Genomic DNA, 14,241 nt, shown 5'->3' with positions numbered 1-14,241 from the left:
CCTCCACTGGGAATGGAACCCTTGCGGAGAATGCAGGGCTGGGGGCCCAGAGACCAGGGCCCGCTGCTGTACCTTAATCTCTCCAGTCCAGCCAAGCCAACTGCCGGCTCTTAGGCTTTTCAGGTGCAAGAGCCAATACAATGCCTCTTTCATTTAAGTGAGTTCGAAGTGGGTCTTCTGTTGCTCACGACCAGAAGATTCTTGACTGTCTTGTTGGATTGACTTGATTCTATGACACCATCAATTGTAAGATGATTTTTTTAAAGAAAACTATTATATCTATTTAGTAACAGCTTTTTGGTGAAAAAAGAAGCATATCAGCTGTGCCCTTTAAAAAACTGACAAGAGGGGCTGGCCCCGTGGCTGAGTGGTTAAGTTCATGCGCTCCGCTGCAGGCGGCCCAGTGTTTCGTTGGTTCAAATCCTGGGCGTGGACATGGCACTGCTCATCAAACCACGCTGAGGCAACGTCCCACATGCCACAACTAGAAGGACCCACAACGAAGAATATACAACTATGTACCGGGGGGCTTTGGAGAGAAAAAATAAAATCTTTAAAAATAAAAATATTTAAAAAATTTAAAAACTGACAAGAGGGGCCGGCCCCATAGCCGAGTGGTTAAGTTCGCCCGCTCGGCTTCGGCAGCCTGGGGTTTCGCCAGTTTGGATCCTGGGTGCAGACATGGCACCGCTCATCAGGCCATGCTGAGGCGGCGTCCCACATAGCAGAGCCAGAGACACTCACAACTAGAATCCACAACTATGTACTGGGGGGCTTTGGGAGGAAGAATGAAAAAAAAAAAGACTGGCAACAGTTGTTAGCTTAGGTGCCAATCTTTAAAAAAACAAAAAAGTGACAAGGGTATGTTTTTATTTATAAAATTGCACATCACAGTTTCCTTTGGTGATTTGATCAAAGTTCTTCACATTTCAAGTCTAAACTTTCTTTGGATGAACTTGGCAATTTTTACGACTAATTGTGTGGCCTAGCAGGTGATAGCCTTCTGTATACTTGATAACCTTTTCTTTCCATGTGACATTCTTTTAGAAGTCATTTTAAGTGATAATTAGGGATCCAGTCTGGTAAAATTCCATCAGGCTTCATAGCAGCCACCCCAACAACTGGACAGCAGACAGTGACCACACCTGACTCACCCTCTGCCTGCTGGCTGGCATGTTCCTTAGACGTCAGTTGTGGGGCACATCCTCATTCCAGAAACATGTGTGTGTGGGGCCAGTGTGTCAGAACTGGTTATGATCATAGTTACCATTTCCTGTGAGACAGGCATTGAGCTAAGCAGGACAGAAGTATGACCTTGGGCAAGAAACATAACTGCTCTGTTTCTCAATTGCCACATTGTCTATAAACAGGAATCATAGCTTCACAGAGTTAAGATTTAGTGAGAAAAGTCAATGTAAAACACTCAGAACGGTGTTGGCACATAAGGATTGCCCAATAAATATCAGCTATTATTGGGTTATTTTGTTTAATTCTCACAGCTACCCTTTGAGGTTAATGTGATGATGCTACTTTATGGTTTAGGACACTGAGGTCAGGGACAAGAAGTGGCATGTCCAAGGTCACTCATCTGGGGAGGAGGTGGTGGATTCGGGACTCAAAGCCAGGCCTGTCCAGTATCCAGGCTTTTGTTCTTAACCAGAATGCCGTCTGGACTTCCAGCCAGGGGCTGGGCTCCTGGCCCCAGAGGTGGAGGGCAGAGTCGGCCAAGGGGTCTTGGGGGTCCGGTTCTCAGACATAGGGCAGGGAGATGTTCTGCTCATTCACCAGCCAGGCTCACTGCCCAGACCACTGTCTTAGCGATTCGTGGAATCCTGGGCCTTTGAAAACTCCGGAGAGGGAACACCAAGGCCCAGGGAGGGAAGGGACTTGACCCGGGCCACATAGCCAGGGAGTGACAGGGCTCGGGCTGGAACCCCCGTTCACTAACTCTTCACGTGGTCTTCACGTTCCCCTGCCCGCCCCGTGGACGTCCCTCCCAGCCCCGCATCCTCCAAGAAGCCCCCCTCAACCCCCAGCCCGCAGTCCTGTGCCGTGCTCTGGTGGGGTCTCAACACTCGCTGGCATTTCAGATGTGGACTTGGGAGTCAGGCCGACCTTGGGGCCGAACCCTCCTGCTGCTTATCGCTTATCAACAGTGTAATCCTGGGTTCATTTTTCCCCCTCCCTGAGCCTCAGTTTCCTCAGCTGTAAAATGGGCTACAAAAGCCCATCTCACGCGGTCGATGCGAAGTTTCTGGCGAGTCAGGGCTGAGCACAGCCCGGCACAGAGTTGACCTCCAGGCAGCAGCCGTTTTCTCCCTCCTCCCTCCTCTGTGCAACGTAATTATTGTCATTAATAATCACGAAATAAAATGAGTAAGAACAATGGCCAGAAAAGAAATGCAGATAGTGAAAATTTTCTTTTATTGGACTTTGCATATATATAATTGTGGCAGTGAAAATAACGAACTAAACAAATGCAATATTAGAGTACAGAGAAGGAAAACAGTAAGGAGTTGGTACTTTTAAGTCACATTAATGTCTTTTTTTTTTAAAGATTGGCACCTGAGCTAGCAACTGTTGCCAATCTTCTTCTTCTTTTTTTTTTTCTGCTTTTTCTCCCCAAATCCCCCCAGTACATAGTTATATATTTTAGTTATGGGTCCTTCTAGTTGTGGCATGTGGGACCACTGCCTCAGCGTGGCCTGATGAGCAGTGCCATGTCCACGCCCAGGATCCGAACTAGCGAAACCCTGGGCCACCGAAGTGGAGCGAGCGAACTTAAGCACTCGGCCACGGGGCCAGCCCCAAATATCTTTTTTTGCAAAAAGGAAAAACACATTAAGAAACATTTGCAAAAGAGTGAATCCATGAGGTTCAGAGTGTGATTTGCACACGGAGTGAGAGCGTGAGGCCACTCAGGCTCTGTGTCTGCTTCTCACAGTCACTTCTGTCACTGCTGAGTTCATAGTTGCTGTTTCAATGCAGGGCTACGTGGAACAGTGGATGGAGCACCAGCTGTGTCTGCGGTTGAATTGAACCGTTCCAAATTGTTAACAAACTTGAAACAAATGCCTGTAGCTGAGTCTGGGTGTGTTGGGAGCCAAGTGTATAATGAAGTTGTCTAGATTAACTTCCACGTAGAACACAGTGTTTATTACAGGAAAAGTCGTTTTAAAATGTGCTAATGTCGTCTTATTAAAACTTAACAGTAACCACAGTGATTGTTTAGAACTTAGATGGACAAAAGATTTTGACCCGGAGGAGTAATTTAATCACCGACTTCAGTTAGGATTGCCAGTGCAGAGTGATAATAAAAAGCAGTCTGACTTTTAGTGGTTTTGTTATTGCTTTTAAACTCTACAGACAATGCCCCCCTCATTGCCTGTGCTGGGTGGACCTACCTCCTTCTGTCCACCCTCAGTACTCCACTGTGCTCATTGCATGGGAAGTGTGGTTTTTTGTTTGTTTGTTTTGAGGAAGATTAGCCCTGAACTAACCTCTGCCACCAGTCCTCCTCTTTTTGCTGAGGAAGACTGGCCCCAAGCTAACATCCGTGCCCATCTTCCTCTACTTTATATGTGGGACATATAAAGCCACAGCATGGCGTGCCAAGTGGTGCCATGTCCGCACCCGGGATCTGAATCGACGAACCCCAGGCCACCGAAGCAGAACGTGCGCATTTAACCACTGTGCCACGGGGCCCACCCCAAGGTAAATGTCGTTTTGATGATCATAACAAGATGTCACCATTGGGCATCCCCAGAAAGAGGTGAATGAGCGGGTGAGGAAGGGAGCCCAGAACAGGGAGCCACTGCTTCTGAGTCCTAGGACTAACTCAGTTATCACATGCTGTGTCTTTAGGGAAGGCACACCCTCTCTGTGCTTCAGATGCAATGGGGCCTCCTTTGCCTGCCTTACTCAGCCTGGACAATGGAGATGTCAGGCCTAGGGGCAGAAGCAAGTGACAAATGCATGCCTGCTCCAAGCCCTGGGCACCTCTCTAGGAGTCAAACCCATGCTGGTCCTGGCTGGGCCTGGCCTGCCTCACCTGCCGCCCCTCCTGCTCCAGCTGCCTGGCTGTCCGGAGACCTTTAAGGCTCTGCAGGCCATCATGTGAAGGGGCTGACCTCCGACGCTCTGGACGCCCCCAGCTCCCAAGGACTCTGCCATTGGAGTTGCCCCATGGCTGCCACTGTGCCACCTCCTTTCCCAGTCTGTACAGAAATGCCTTCCCAGCGTCCAGCTGTTGCAGAGGCTCCACAGCCCTAGGCTGGGTCCCCAAATGATGACATCTTTCAGTCCTGTCACTCAGCCCTCTCCTTTCCTGCGGGCTGTGCTGCAGCTGAGGCTGGTGAAAAGGCAGCCTCATTCCCTGCCGACAACCTCTGCTCCCTTCCCACTTTTAATCTGACAGCTGTCGGATCCACTGCAGGGCTGTGGGGACACCAGATTGCCTGGAAGAGAACACACACGCTCAGATGTACACCCTGTTTCACACTGATTTAGCCACGGGTGCAGATGAATTGGAGGCGAGGCGGGCACAGGGCAAGAGCAGATGCCGCAGCTCCTGGCCTGCTTCTCCCTTTCTATGGGACCTCGCGGTTGTTGCCACCTTCTCTGAGCAGGCAGGATCCTTCCGGAGCAGAGAAAAAGGCTGAGTTTCTGCTATGACGCAAAGTCTTTTATTCATTTATTTATTTATTTTAAATTGAGATATAATTGACGTTATATTATTTCTGGTGTACAACATGATTCTATATTTGTATATATTGAGAAACGATCACCACGATAAGTCTAGTTAACATCCATCGCCATACGTAGTTACAAAAATTTTTTTTATTGTGATGAGAACTTTTAGGATCTATTGTCACAGCAACTTTCAAATATGCAGCACAGTGTCATCAGCTGGAGTCACCGTGCTGCACATTCCATCCCCAGGACTTACTTTATAGTTGGAAGTTTGTATTCTTTAACCTTCATCACCTGTTTTGCTCCCTCTTCCCCCGCCTCTGGAGACCACCAGTCTGTTCTCTGTATCCATGAACTCAGTTTTTGTGTGTGTTTTTTGGGTTTTCTTTGACTCCACATGCAAGTGAGATCACACGGTATTTATCTTTCTGTGTCTGACGTATTTCACGTAGCATAATGCCCTCAAGGCCATCTATGTTCTTGCAAATGGCAAGATTTCACTCTTTTTTATGACTGAATAATATTCCATTGTATATATACGCCACGTTTTCTTTATCCATTCATCCATCGATGGACACTTAGGTTGATTCCCTATCTTGGCTATTGTAAATAATGCTGCAATGAACATGGGGGTGCATATATCTTTTCAAGTTAATGTTTTCATTTTCTTCACATAAATACCCAGAAGTGGAATTGCTGGATGATATGAGAGTTCTAGTTTTAGTTTTTTGAGGAACCACCATACTGTTTTCCATAGTGGCTGCACCAATTTACATTCCCACCAACAGTGCACAAGGGTTTCCTTTTCTCTATGTCCCTGCCAACACTTATTAGCTCTTGTCTTCTGCATGACAGCCATTCTAACAGGTGTGAGGTGACATCTCATTGTGGTTTCGATTTGCATTTCCCTGATGACTTGTGATGTTGTTTCAAGCCATGGCTTGCAAGCCCCACTTACCCAAAACAAAAAATAATTCCACTGTTAGTGTTGCCATTTTTACTTGGAAACTGGTGATTTCCAATTATTTTAATGTTTTATCTCAGTGTTTTACAAACTGTGATCTTTTCATGCACCTGTTGGCCTTCCGTATGTCTTCTTTAGAAAAATGTCTATTCAGATCCTCTGCCCATTTTTTAATAGGATTTTGTTTTTTTGCTATTTAGTTGTATGAGTTCTTTACATATTTTAGTTATTAACTCCTTATCAGATACATGATTGGCAAATATTTTCTCCCATTCGGTAGGTTGCCTTTTCATTTTGTTGATGATTTCCTTTGCTGTGCAGAAGCTTTTTAGTTTGATGTATCCTACTTATTTATTTTTGCTTTTGTTGCCTTTGCTTTTGAGTCAAATTAAAAAAATCATCTCCAAGACTGATGTCAAGGAGCTTACAACTTATGTTTTCTTCTAGGAGTTTTATGGTTTTAGGTCTTCTGTTGAAATCTTTAATCCATTTTGAGTTAATTTTTGTGCATGATGTAAGAGTTTGTGTATGGTCCAGTTTCATTCTTTTGCATGTGGCTGTCCAGTTTCCCCAACACCATTTATTAAATAAACTGTCCTTTCCCCACCGTATATCCTTGGCTCCTTTGTCTTCTTTTCTGATACATGTATTTAATGCTATAAATTTCCCTCTAAGCACTGCTTTTGCTACATCCCACAAATTTTGATAAGTTGTATTTTCATTTTTGTTTAGCTCGTAATATTTTTGAGGGGCTGGCCTGGTGGTACAGCAGTTAAGTTTTCACATTCCACTTTGGCGGCCTGGGGTTCGCAGGTTCGGATCCCGGGTGTGGACCTATGCACCACTTGTCAGGCCGTGCTGTGGCAGGCGTCCCACATGAGGAAGATGGGCATGGATGTTAGCTTAGGGCCAGTCTTCCTCAGCAAAAGGAGGAGGATTGGCAGCAGATGTTAGCTCAGGGCTAACCTTCCTAAAAAAAAAGAATTTTTTTTTAAATTACTCTTGAGACTCCTTTGTGTTGTTTAATCTCCAAGTATTTTGAGATTTTCCAGCTATGTTTCGGTTATTGATTTCTAATTTAATTCTATTATGGTTTAAGAGCAAACTTCGTGTGATTTCTATTCTTTCAAATTTGTTCAGGTGTTTTATGGCCCAGAATGTGGTCTATCTTGGTGAATGTTCCATGTGAGCTTGAGCAGAATGTGTATTCTGCTGTTGTTAAGTATTCTATAAATGTCAATTAGATCTAGTTGATCATGGTTCTATTCAGTTCAACTACATGCTTGCTGATTTTCTGCCTGCTGGATCTGTCCATTACTGATTGAGAGGTGTTAATGTCTCCATCTGTAAGAGTAGATTCATCTATTTCTCCTTACAGTCCTACTAGTTTTCTCCTCACGTACTTTGTCACTCTGTTGTTCAGTGCACACAAATTAAGGATTTTGTCTTTCCTTGTAGAGGGACCTCTGTCATTTTGTAGTGTCCCTTGTTATCACTGATAATTTTCCCTGAAATCAATATAGCTTCTCCAGCTTTCCTGTAAAGGTACATCCCTTTACTTTTTATCTATCTCTGTCTTTATGGTTAGGTGGGTTTCTTGTAGATAACATATCTACTCTGACAATTGATTTGAATTGGTCTTTTAAAGATTTTATTTTTTCCTTTTTCTCCCCAAAGCCCCCCGGTACATAGTTGTATATTCTTCCTTGTGGGTCCTTCTAGTTGTGGCATGTGGGACGCCGCCTCAGCGTGGTTTGATGAGCAGTGCCATGTCTGCGCCCAGGATTCGAACCAACAAAACACTGGGCCGCCTGCAGTGGAGCATGCGAACTTAACCACTCGCCATGGGGCCAGCCCCTGAATTGGTCTTTTAATTCGTATATTTAGGCCATTCACATTTGAAGTAAATATTGATAGTTGGATTAATATATACCATGTTTGTAACTTTTTTGTATTCATTCCACTTTTTCTTTGTTCTTTAACTTTTTTTTATCTCCCCCTCTTTTTCTGACTTCTCTGGTTTTAATTTTAGGATTCCATTTTCTCTTCTCTCAGTGTATCAATAACTTCTTTAAAAAAATTATTAGTGGTTTCTCTAGAGTGTGCAATCTATATTTACCACTAATCTAACTCTACTTTCAAACACCACCACACCACTTCCTGGGCGGTGCAGGTGCCTCCCAACAGTGTTCCCAGTTCCTCCCTCCCATCCCTCACAACACTGCTGCATTGGTGTCACTTAGTCATGTGCTAGAATCAACCAGTTCATTGTTGCTATTATTACTTTGAACAAAGAATTCATTGTTGCTCTAATGACCTTGAACAAAGTTCTCCATAAGATTGGGTAGATTTTACTTTACCTTCCTGTCTTCCTCCTCGGATGCTCTTCATCATGTAGATCTGAGTTTCCAACCTATTTCATTCTTCTTCTCTCGAAGAATTTAACATCTCTTGCAAGGCAGGTCTACTGGCCACAAATTCCTTCAGTTTCTGTTTGTGTGAGAGACACTTTCTTTCTCCTTTTTCGAATGGTAATTCTGCTGGATACAAAAGTCTAGGCTTCTTTCAACTCTACATATTTCACTCCACTCTCTTTCTGCTTGCATGGTTTCCGATGAGAAGTCTGATGGAATTTTCATCCTTGTTCCTCTCCAGAAAAGGTGGGGTTTTTCCTTTGGCTTCTTTCAAGATTTTCTTTGTCTTTGGTTTCCCGCAGTTTGAATATGATATGCTTAGGTGTAGATTTTTTGGTATTTATCCTGTTTGATATTTTCTGAATTTCCTAGACTTGTGGTCTGGTGTCTATCACTAATTTTGGAAAACTGTCAGCCATTATGACTTCAAATATTTCGTCTGCTTCTTTCTCTCTTTCTTCTCCTTCTGGTTTTCTCATTATGTGTATGTTACACCTTTTGTAAGTGTCTCCCAGTTCCTAGATATATTCTGTTCTAGTTTTTTCATTATTTTTTCACTTTGCATTTTATTTTTTTCCCCCAGCTTTATTGGGATATAATTGACATATAACACTGTGTAAGTTTAAGGTATACAATGTGATGATTTGATACACTTATATATTGCAAAATGATTACCACAACAGGGTTAGTTAACACCTCCATACTTTCACCGTTCCTTTTTTGTGGTGAGAACATTTAAGATTTGCTCTCTTAGCAACTTTCAAATACATAATACAGTATTGTTAACTATAGTCACCATGTTGTACATTAGATCCCCAAAATTTATTCATCTTATGACTGGAAGTTTGTACCCTTTGACCAAAACCTCCCCATTTCCTCCACCCCCAGCCCCTGGGAACCACCATTCTACTCTCTGTCTCTGTGAGTTGGCCTTTCGGCACACACTATTTTAGGATTGTTGTATCTTCTGGCTTTGAGGTTCACTCAGCTTCTTAAGTCTGTAGGTTTATGTCTTTTGCCAAATTTGGGATGTTTTCAGCTATTATTTCTTTGAGTATATTTTCTGCCCTGTACTCTTTCTCCTCCCTGGGCCTCTAATGACATAAGTGTATTTTGGTGGTGTCCCACAGGCCCCTGAAGTTCTGTTCATTTTTTCCGTCCATTGCTTCTCTGTAAAGGTTGTATTTTTTTTTTTTTTTTGAGGAAGATTAGCCCTGAGCTAACATCTACTGCCAGTCCTCCTCTTTTTTGCTGAGGAAGCCTGGCCCTGAGCTAACATCCATGCCCATCTTCCCCTACTTTGTATGTGAGATGCCTACCACAGCATGGCGTGCCAAGCGGTGCCATGTCTGCACCTGGGATCCGAACCAGCAAACCCAGGCCGCCGAGAAGCGGAACGTGCACACTTAACCACTGCGCCACTGGGCTGGCCCCAGGTTGTATGATTTTTATTGGTCTATCTTCAGTTTCACTGCTTCTTTCCTCTGTCCTCTCCATTCTGCCACTGTGCCCATCCAGTAAGTTTGTTATTTCTGTTATTGTATTTTTCAGTTCTAAAATTTCCATTTGGTTTTTCTTATATCTTCTGTTTCTTTGCTGAAACTTTATTTTTGTTTCAAGAGTGTTCACAGTTGCTTGTTGAAGCTTTTCTTTTCTTTTATTATGATAGCTGCTTTAAAATCCTTGTTGGATAATCCCAACATCTGTGTCATCTTGATGTTGACATCTGTTGATTGCCCTTTCTCATTTCAGTTGAGATTTTTTTCTGGCTTTTGATATGACAAGTAATATATGATTTATCCTGGCCTTTTTGGGTGTTATGTTATGAGACTCTGGTTCCTTTTTAAATCTTCTATTTTAGCGTGCATTCAAAGTGTTTTAAGTTCAGAATGCCCACCATGGCTCACTTTTGTGGTCTGTGAGTTTGAATGTCAATTTAGTTTCAAATTCAGTGCTATTTTGGTCTGCCCTGCTTGAGTGCTGTCCAGAGGCCAATCTGAAACTGTGCAGTATTCCACATCAGAGTCCAGTTCTCAGAGTTTTTGCTAGGTTGATTCTGGTGGGTTTCACACAAGGTCACTTGGGGGTGTGTCCTGGACTTTATACACAAATTTAGAGTCTCTTTCTGCCGCTCCCTCTTCTCTGTAACCCTCCCCACACTCCAGCTGAGGGTGAGTGGGGCTGCCTCTTTACGTTACCTTTGCTTAGAGCAGGGCAAGGATAGTGACAGGGTTCCACCCCTCAGTCTCCACAGCCCTCCACGGCAGGGGGTGGGTGGGGGGGGTATCCCCTCTGATTGCATTAGTGCCCAGTGGGGCTGATGGACAGAGCTCCACATCACGGTCATCACTGGTGAGGAGGGAGGGCTGCCCACACTCTAGTGCGTGGCAAGGGGCATCGACAGGCTCCTTGCCACAGTCTCTGCAGAGCCTGCTGGGAGACGGAGGGCTGTGGCTACTTTGCTGGTGTTCGCCTGGGCAAGAGCAAGTATTGTCAAAAGGTCTGTCCTCCACTGCTGTCTTCTTCGAGTCCTTTGCCCCAAGAAAGCAGGCTTTCCTTGGGACTTTGTGCTCGGTGGCGGTTTTGGGTTGTGGCTTCCTCTAGTGCCCAGGAAGTAGTAAAGCCCCTGGGGACCTCCTGCTGGGTTGTCCCTGGAGACCCAAGTTGCCCAGCCAGTCCACCTTCTTTTTGCACCCTCAGAGTATTCTGAGAGTTGTTTTATGTATTTTGTCAAATTTTCAGTTGTAATAAATGAAAAGAATAGGGTAGAATCCACTTACTCCATCTTGACTGGAAATGGAAGCCCCATATTTTTTAAAAAATCAACTTTTTGAGGTAGAATTTACACACAATAAAATGTGTCCCTTTAGAATGCACATTTCCATGAGTTTTGACAAATATATACACTCACGTAATCACAGTCACGTTAAAGAACATTTCCACCACCCCAAAACGTTCCAGGTGCCCCTTCCCAGCCAATTCCCCCCATCACAGGCCTCAGACAAGCCCTGATCTGGTTTCTGTCCCTGCGGACTGGACTTGTCTTTTCTAGAGTTTCAGATAAAGAAAACCACGCCGAGCGCGCTCCTCAGCAACAGCAGGCCTTCTTTCACTCGTGTGTCACCTGTGAGATCCCTCGTATCGCTGGGCCTGTCCGCAGCTCCTTCCTTCCATGGCTGAGCGGTACTCTGTTCCACTGTTGTCTGTGTTTTCATCTGGACTGCCACCATCTTCTACTCTTGCCTGACAGACACCAAGGGCCAATGGACCACAGTTGCTCCTGCCACCACCACTGCTGTGTTTCTGCTCTCGAAGTTCTTACTCTTTGATCCAGGGGAGGAAACGTTTAATGCATCACTTAGCACTTATTTCCAGGCAACGGTAGGGTAGGTAGGGTAAGATTTCAGAGTAACAGGATGGTTTCTTTTGGATTTATCTGAATTGGTCTGCTGTGTCATATACTTACTAATCACAAGCTCAGACCAAAATACATGAAAAACAGTCATTCTCTTGCCAGGGAGTTTTGAGGGTTTGTAACCTTGGCCCTCTATTGCCGTCTGTGTCCCATGTTAGGAACAGGAGTATGGACGCGTTCTTCACCACGCGCGAGAACAACCAGCAGACTGCAGTCCCGGCTGCCTATCGCGGCTCGTGTGAGCTGAGGACCTCACTGATCTTATCCACTGATCTGATCTTACCAGGTTCTCCAAGGGTTGTCCAACCCACGCGCTCAGATCCCTGGTGGAAGCAGTTTGCTATTCAGGGCATCACTTCATGATGGCAACTGTTGGACTAGCTGGGGGGTCATCTGATCTTGTAGAGTCTCTCTTGGCTGGTTATATTTACAAAGTGGACACATGATTTCTCTGACTGCTCTCTTCACAAAATTCTACATTCAGACTTACAAATGAAGTGCTAAGTGGCTTTCATACAGGGAAACAAAGCCAGCTTTGTCTTCTACCAATGCAAGGTTGGACAGTTTTTTCAAAAAAGATGACTGAATATTTCCCATTTAGCGAAATCCTAAGGTAAATAGATGGTTGCCAGGTTTCTAGTTATATTGGTTTCTGCACTGTCTGTTCAGACACAAGCCTCTTTTAAAATGTGCCTAGTTGGAATTTCTTCATATACTTCAACCAAAACAACATATTGCAACAGATGGAATGCAGAAGTAGTTGTGAGAATTCAGCTGTCTTCTATTTAGCCACGTATTAAAGAGATTTGCAAAAAAGTGAAATAATGCCACTCTTCTAATATGTTTTGTGGAAAAATATATTTGTGGAAAATATAGCTATCAAAGAAATAATATGAGAAGAGCTTCCAAACTGAAGGACATATGTTTCCAGATTAAAATGACCTTCCCAATGCCTAGGAGAGTAAATGAAAACAGGAGGAGGAGGAGATCAAAGAAAAAAAGAAGACCAAACAGGCCATATTATGAAACTTTACCATACTGCAGATAAGCAGAAGATCCCCAAGCTTTCAGAAAGGAGTAAGAGAGATCACATTTAAAGGAACAGAAATTAAGATGCCATCACCTGGGGGCCAGCCCCATGACTGAGTGGTTAAGTTCCCTCGCTCTGCTTTGGTGGCCCAGGGTTCCCCAGGTTCGGATCCTGGGTGTGGTCATAGCACCGCTCATCAAGCCATGCTGAGGTGGCATCCCACACAGCACAGCCAGAAGGACCTACAGCTAGAATATACAACTATGTACTAGGGGGGTTTTGGGGAGAAGAGGAAGAAGAAGAAAAAAGATTGGCAACAGATGTTAGCTCAGATGCCAATAAAAAAAAAACAAAAACAAAAAGATGGCATCAGCCTTCAACACTGGAAACTACAAGACAATGCAGCAATGCCTTCATTCTTAGGGAAAATAATTGCCAATCTAGAATAATAGTCCCAGCCAAGCTGTCACCCAGTTGTGAGGGTAGAAATGTCAGTCATCGTGTGGTGCAGTGTCACAGTGTCCCCAGTGAATCACACCTCCCTGTAGCCACACCTCTTTGTGATGTGCCTTTGCTGACCCTTCCAGTGAGAAGGGGAGTCTATTCCTTCATCCGCTGGAATCTGCGCTGGCCTTGCGATTTGTTTTGACCAGCAGAATGTGGCAGAAGTGACACTGTGCGTTCTGCAGCCGAGGCTTTAAAGAGGCCTTGAGGCCTCTCCTCTCATCCTCTCAGACCCGAGGCCACCGCTGTGAAGAAGCCTGGGCGTGGCTACTGGAGGGCGAGGCCACCTGAGAAGATGGCTAAAAATGACACATCAAGACGCAGCAACACGTGGAAAGTTCTTAGTGCCAGTTAATGTTATTTTCCATGAAATTTTTCTCTTTCTTTAGAAGTGTTTATATATTTAGGGTCTAAGAATTTTGTTATATTTTTGCAAAAAATACTTTGCAAATATTTTCCTCTCCATTCCAGCTCAGCTTTTAACTTTGCTTATGGTATTTTTACAGTAAAGTAGTTTTGTTTTTTCATTTTTTGGTGATCACATCTATTAATAATTTCCTTTATGTCTTTGAGGTGTTGTTTCTTGATTAAGAAGACTCTCTTGGGGCCAGCCTGGTGGCGCAGTGGTTAAGTTTGCATGTTCTGCTTCGGTGGCCCGGGGTTCCCCAGTTTGGATCCCGGGTGCAGACATGGCACTGCTTGGCAAGCCATGTTGTGGTAGGCGTCCCACATATAAAGTGGAGGAAGATGGGCATGGATGTTAGCTCAGGGCCAGTCTTCCTCAGCAAAAGAAGGAGGATTGGTGGCAGATGTTAGCTTGGGGCTAATCTTCCTCCAAAAAAAAGACTCTTGCCACTCAAAGATTTACTTTAATCTTATTTTCTTCCTTAAAAAAAAGTGTATGCAATTGGTGCAATATGGTGGTAACTGTCAGAAGAGAGAGCAAGAGTTTAAAATCGTCATCTCAACGGAGGGGCTGGAGGGGGGCGAGCCGGGCAGGGAAGTGCTGCTTTCCTCATCTTCCCCTCACAGTCCAGCCTGAAAGTTGCACTGACAAAGTTACGCTGCATCTGATCACTTCTCCCCTTGCTTCCACCAGTCTGGCCAAGGCCGCCAGCATCTCTGGCCGAAACGACCCCAACAGCCGGCTTCCTGGTGTCCTGCGTCCACCCTCGCCCGTTTCAGTTATCCATTGCTGTGAAATAAACCACTTCAAAACCAA

At 44.5% G+C, this 14,241-nt stretch overlaps 1 long non-coding RNA gene across 2 annotated transcripts in view; it reads left to right on the top strand.

The window, feature by feature from the left end:
- LOC111769971 (uncharacterized) overlaps positions 1-14,241 on the top strand; it is a 30,722-nt gene extending 16,481 nt beyond the window's left edge. Inside the window, exons 2-3 of one of the 2 annotated variants that reach the window (XR_011430621.1) lie at positions 3,536-3,714; positions 14,119-14,241. This is a non-coding gene — a long non-coding RNA (uncharacterized lncRNA). The remainder of the gene's footprint in view (positions 1-3,535; positions 3,715-14,118) is intronic. The other variant, XR_011430622.1, reaches the window with a different exon arrangement.

The sequence above is a fragment of the Equus caballus genome, chromosome 22, assembly GCF_041296265.1.
Source record: "Equus caballus isolate H_3958 breed thoroughbred chromosome 22, TB-T2T, whole genome shotgun sequence".
NCBI classification, from domain to species: Eukaryota; Metazoa; Chordata; class Mammalia; order Perissodactyla; family Equidae; genus Equus; species Equus caballus.
Note: the sequence above shows the minus strand (reverse complement) of the source record. Positions and strands in the feature narration are given on the sequence as shown.